Genomic DNA, 6,908 nt, shown 5'->3' with positions numbered 1-6,908 from the left:
AACTCAATAGTTACTGTATACTAAACTCTTTTTACTGGACTTTTTACTAATTACATTTTAATGTTAGCCTACTACAACAGATGATTTTACAGAAGCACACAACCCTTAGTGCCAAATCAAATATTTAAACAACCTTACATATTACATAAACTTATTTGCATAACCTGTCATATCAGAACGTACCAGAATTCCATTGAAATCTTTGGAGGCTGCACACAGGCTGATGCTTGGCTGGATACAGACTAATCATTTTACAGAAGTGTTTCTGAGTGTTGTGCCAGTCATATAAAATGTATACTATCCATATATCTTATACATCTATAGATGAAAAAAAATATTTATACACCTGTCACTAACCATAAGAACATAAGTTCTCATGTTAGGCGATGTATGAACCACCCATGACTTACTTAATCCTGCTGTGCACAATAATCAGAGGATGACAGTCCATGCTGGGACTGGTAGTTCTACAATAGCTGGCAAACTTTACACTGATCACGCTATACTCACACACATGCTGTAAGCATAGACCTAACATGGTCCTGACTGTGAATATGCACATTGTGCTGTATCTAGTTCTCCCATATACCAATGTCCATAGCATCTGAAATATAGTCTTTATAACCACTCCATCCCCAGCACAGCCCCACTGCACAATGAAAAACCTGACTGAGAGCCCCTCTCTGGCACTTATGGCACTTATTCAGACTGTCCCTTAAAGGAATCTTCTTTCACCCTCCTCTGGAGTGGACTACAGCAAAATGGCCTCCACTGAACCGAGAACTTATTTTGGTTAGCCACTCTGAGGTTGCTATCAATAAAGAAGTGAACCAGTAACCACTCAAACTCCCAACCCTGCCAATGTTACACCTGCCAATCATACCCACCCACTGGTTCATCATCAAAAAAGGGTGAGAAAAAGGAAACTTCAGTGGGTGGAAGGTGACAGCAAAACTGCCAACTGTCTGGGGGAGGCAACAGTGACATAAGTTGGGTGATGTGCCTGAGTGCAGTGTGGTGCCACCCTTGTGTTAGAAGCTCTCTTATGGGTGGTAGAGCTGTGACATGGAGCAGATGCATCCCTACTGCCAGCAACAAAGGCTCTAAACGTGAAACTAAAAAATACTTCCTCATGGTGATACTTATTTCCACTCTTCAGCTGGAACAAAATCTGCAATTGTGGACCTTGTAGCATTATTCCAATAGGGTGGGCACCTAACAATGATAATCCATGGTTTTATTGTTGGGAACATCAAACAGAAACACAAAGGCACTCATTTGGCTTAAACTGCCTAGCAATTGGGGGTAAGCCTGCCCAAATGTATTTTTTGGCTGTCCTTCTCCCTATGTAGAGATTTGATAGATAGGATGTCCCTTGCATTGTCTTTTTCCTTCTTTTGAACCAACACCTCCTGTGACTCCATTGCCTTGCCCCTCAGTGCATTGCAGCATCTGTGCATGTTGTAGAGGTTTTTTTTTCAAACTCAACCACAATGTGCAGTAATAAAAAAGCCAACGTGTCCATAACCTGTTCATGACTTACTGCTAATTGGTAGTTCTGTGTCTTGGACAAAGAGAAGGAGGTGGTTTAGGCTGACATGTCCAAGGTCATCCACTCATCCTCAATGTGCAGTGCTAATTAGAGATGAATTACACCACATTTAAGAAATTGCAAGCACGCCACTTAGAGCAATATTGTTCTTTAATTTTGAACAAAATGTACATGTATATTAAAAATAGTACCCATTTTTCCAAGATATATCACATCCCTTAGACCAGGGGTGTCAAACTTAAACTTAACTGGGCCACACACTATAAACGTGAGTTATACTGCTACTACAATTCCTGGCATTACGTGCGTCTGTAAAACAGTCCACTGTGGGGCCACTCATAGGCAGATATATAGATGCGAGTGATGCCGGGAATTGTAGTAGTGGTAGTAGTATTTCAATGCAGCGCTGGGCCAGCTGGAATTCATATTTAGGATTCCGTTAGGCGCCAAAAAAAGGATGTTGCAGGCCAGGTTTGCCCAGCGGGCCAGAGTTTGACACCCCTGCTATAGACAGTGTAATTTTTTACACAGCCCGGGCCGCATGCAAGATTTTCAAGCTACATAATGATGTTATCAAAAATTTAAATATACTAATATTATAGTTATGGTAAAATACATTAATGTAAAACCATTTCATTTCTGATTTCACTCCTGGATTCCCAAAAATGAACCTTGTAATTCTAAACCACCATTGGCAGGATTTAGGGGTTCTGAAAGAAAAACAGGCTATTGTTAATGTATCCAGCTTTTGTTTGGGACATACCCAACAAGGTTGATTTAATAAACTCAATTCTTCAATTTGTAATATCAAGGGTAGATCAAATAAACAGAAATGAAAAAAAATCAGAATAGCTTTTTTTTACATTTGTCAATTAAATTGAATATTCACACAATCTATTTATTATGGTTTATCTACTTAATATAAGAATAAACATTAAATAAAACATGTCAAAACTACTGATTAAAACCACATCAGAGTGTAATATAGTGTCCTTTTCCTGTATTTTCAGCACACCCACATCTAAGGTCCTTGTTTGAAAGGGAGGGGCAGAACAAAACATTAAAATGAGTATAACTAGGCTTCATTTCAGTGATACTAACTTTGCTGGCATCTTTAGAAGAGTGACATCTACAGCTGTTTCAAGTAAGTTGTGTAACATCACATAATAGAACTCATAGCACAGGTTCACTATAAACAATACTTAAAAATATGTAGTTATTAATACTATTTATGTTTTTGTTTATGGTGCTGTAAGCATTTCTATGGTTTAGCTGGGTTATTATATATGCAGTCACAACTTGTGTTTTAGTATTGCTGCACATTTTATAACATTGAGGGTCCATATTATGAAGTGGCATACTAATTAATTGCCTAGGGAATAGTGTAATATGTAAATTGATTCCTGTTTTGTCTCTATATCTGCGCTAGTTGGGAAATATTTGTTATTTTATGAGGTTAGGTGTTTTGTTCAAGTATTGTAGAAATGAATGAAGATAAAACATAATTCAATATATATTACATTTTTGTCAATTTCATATAACTCATATAGTTTATATAACGTAATCAATTGTATTAATTTAGGAGTTTTAGTAAAACTATAATTTCTGTTCCCAGGCCTTTGATTTTTGACACTACAACAGGGCTTATTTTGTATCCCTTTTGTCTCAGTGTGTATGTAAATTTACTAAAGTTGAAAAATTAAAAATACATTGGTGTGCTTGTAACTGCATAAATATGTCATGACCCAAGGGAGAAGATGATCAAGGATTTACAAACTAAAAAAATCATATTAGATCATTTTCTATTACATTTTAATTGACTTGCATTATTCTGCTGATAATCTATATTTATCATATATTTAACTATATAGTACATAAATCATAATAAATGGGAACTGTTGATTGTATTTATACATCTAACACATATTTTATAACTGTTAGCCGCATTGGCTGAGCCTCAGTATACCTGTCAATGAAAACAAAACTGAGTAGCTCAGGAAATTCAGCTGAGCCCTTGCCTTGCACATCACCTATCACAAAAAAGTTGCAGCATACACTTTATATACATGAATTTCAACTAAGAAGTTGGACTTGGATTTTTCAGCCATTCTGACCAGAATTCTTCCAATTCAGAATTTTTAGTTCAGAACAATTCTACACCTCCATCTGCAGTGTGGTGTGCTGCGCCTACACACATAGCAGCAGTTTGATAGGTGCCTGGGAGTGGCCAACGTGTAGTTTTCCACTGCAAGCATGAAAGGGGGCCTTAAACAAATATAACATAATCATTCACTTCCAAATAATATTCTTTCTTTATTAATTTTGTGTTGCTTATGTCACTATGCATTTTTATCCTCATTTTTAAAGAAAGCTGTTTCCCCCACCTGAAACATAAAATAAGCAGAGAATACTATCCTTCTGGTAAACAAAATAGAATCATTGCTTTAAAAATTATATTTTTCATGACTAGGGAAGCAGGTTTTTTTGTCGGTATTGTGTCCCATCTATTTTTTCTTCTATCTTGAAAAAAGTGTCCCCGTTCCTGCTGCAGAGAAACACAGAATGCAATCACCTTCATGCTTTACTATGGTGGTATGACGTTCTGCCAGGTGTGCCATTTTGAGTTAACTCCAAATAGTTTGATTTTGGTCTAATCTGACGATAGCACATTTTTTCACTTGATCTCAGAATCTTTGGGGTTCGTCTTATCAAAGCTCCCTCAAGATTTAATGTGACCTGTCTTGAGGAGTGGCTTTTATTCATGCAACCCTGCCATTCAAGCCATAATTGTAAAGATTGAGCTTGTGATATTGTTACATGGACATAATTGCCACCTTTTGCAATAAGTTCCTGTATCTGCTGCAAAGTTGCCATAGTTCTCTTGGTAGTCTCTCTGACCAGTTTGCTTCTTGTTCTTCTATTATGTTTGAACAGATGGCCTTCAGGGAGGGTACTAGTAGTACCAAGCACATTCTATTATATTTCTATAAACATTATTGTGCTTCTAGGGATTGATTTAATTTTTAAAATTGTTTGGTATTCATCTCCTGAGATTTTTTGACAGTGCTTTGCCACCCATAGTTAATTGAGTGTCCAGTTGTATGTTAATGTTATTGTTAACATATTATTGGTAAACTGATCAAAATAATTACAGTTGATCACCAGCCAAGTATTTAGCCTGATGTGCAATAGAGAATATGATTAGTTACACATGAGTTTACAAGTATTTTTAGGAGGTAGTTTTGTTTTGTTGCTATTCTATCTGTCACTTGTGTTATATAAGTTGCTTTGGGTAATTGAAATTGAAAAAACAATGGTTTCTGTGTATCTTCATTTCAGGCAAGAAAATGTGAATATTTTAAAGTGTTATAATATAAGGTAATATATATTAAATTAATAAGTTAATTTTAACTTAGTAATAGGTTAATAAATTAAGTTAAAATATATAATAATATAATATGTTATAAATTATTTTTATGGAATGGTGATTAAGCTTCTCTACCATTTTTTATAATACAACAAAATGATAATATTGGGATTTAATGCTAATTCTTTGAATATAATACATTGTATAATAACTTTTGGATGTAGCATTATGTATTAAAAATAATATATTGCATAATATTATTATTATTGTACATATTTTAAATCAGCTGAAAGAAATGGATTAACCTCCGTAGCGGTACATTTCTGTCTGGATTTATATATCTAAAAGTGGTACATTGTTTTTCATGAAAATGTAATTTACAGTATAATATATTAGTATGAGTATAAGAAAGTTTGAAACACAAAATCATGTAAAAATAATATATTAAATAAATAATAAAAAAAAAAATATATATATATATACACATATATATATATTTTTTTTATTTTTTTAAATAAAAAAAAACAATATACTAATTTATATAGTGTAAAATAAGTGTTCTTGAAAACAATGAACTGCTTTTACACATATAAATCCAATGTATTACATTCAATACAGGTATGTTGTATTGTATGCAATACAAATGGATTTTGAATTTCCCACTCCACCGGCAACGTTTACACGCACCGACGTCACCGAGAACTGCCCCGGTGACTCATCTTGTGCAGAAGAGGAAGGAAGAAGAAAGAAGACAGGGATCGTAGCGATGGACAACAGGGGACACGGGCGGATCAGGTAAGGCTGTATTTACTATCTTTCCTATTGGTTACTGCTTTTAGCAACTTTTTTCTACCCTGAGTCACACTCAGGGTTACCGCTAGGGAGGTTAATCCACCAGAAAATTGTCATCACCCTAGCTAAATAAGAGGGATTCCCCTAGGGTCATCTGGTTAGGATGCAAAGTGATAATAATGTCTTAAATGAGCTATTAACATATTTTGTATCAGTTTTCAAGAATAGGGATAAGCGAGAAGGCCTCTGACACTCTCGCGAAAATTTCCTTGAGCTTCCGATGGGTAGGCGAAATTTCGGCGAACGGATTTCGCGAATTCCATTAATGTCAATGAGCCGACTTTAAAGATTATTAGCAAACCCCCTATACATGTTAGAACCACTAAATTTGCTAGGTAAGTGTAGGAGAACAGTGGCAACAAGGGAAAAATACAAAAGTTCCAAAAGACCTTGTGGTTTTTTCAGAAAATGGCACGTAAAATGACAGCAGGCAAATAGAATTTTTTTGCGTGATGGACAGCGTACAGAAGGCAGCATAAACATTAGGACATTGAGAGAGGGTGGCGCTACGTGTGAACTCAACCCTCTAGTACCAGTCTAGGAGACCGCATTGCTACCTGGCATCATGACCTGGATGACATGTGTTAGGCATGCGACCCATAAAGTTGTGGAGAAGTACCGCGGTGACATTAGGCAAAAGGATGGAGGACCAGAGACGGAGCGTGGGTCACCCAGAGCAGTAGCAGTGTGGGGCCTTTGGTCAGCTATCCCCAGGGAGACAGCATTGGTAAGTGTCATGGAGAGCTGGGTGTAGTGCATCGTCAATGCTACCCGGAAGTGTGTAATACAGTTTTAGTGAATTGAGTACTGACAAGCGGCAGCAGCAGCAGGAAGAGACTGTGGCCCAGAGAAGGAGCGGGGACCGGATTGGTAAATGGCATCTAGAGCTAGGTGTAGTGCATCATCAATGACAACCAGAAGTGTGTAATGCAATTATAGTACATGGAGTACTGACATGCGGCAGCAGCAACAGCATCAGGAGGAGGAGGTGGGCCCTGAGACGGAGCATGCACCGCATTTGTAACTGACATCAAGAGCTAGGTGTAGTGCATCGTCAATGACACCCAGAAGTGTGTAACACAATTAAAGTGAATAGAGTACCGACAGATGGCAGCAACAGCAGGAGGAGGAGGCCGT

This window comes from Pyxicephalus adspersus, chromosome 8, assembly GCF_032062135.1.
Source record: "Pyxicephalus adspersus chromosome 8, UCB_Pads_2.0, whole genome shotgun sequence".
NCBI classification, from domain to species: Eukaryota; Metazoa; Chordata; class Amphibia; order Anura; family Pyxicephalidae; genus Pyxicephalus; species Pyxicephalus adspersus.
Note: the sequence above shows the minus strand (reverse complement) of the source record.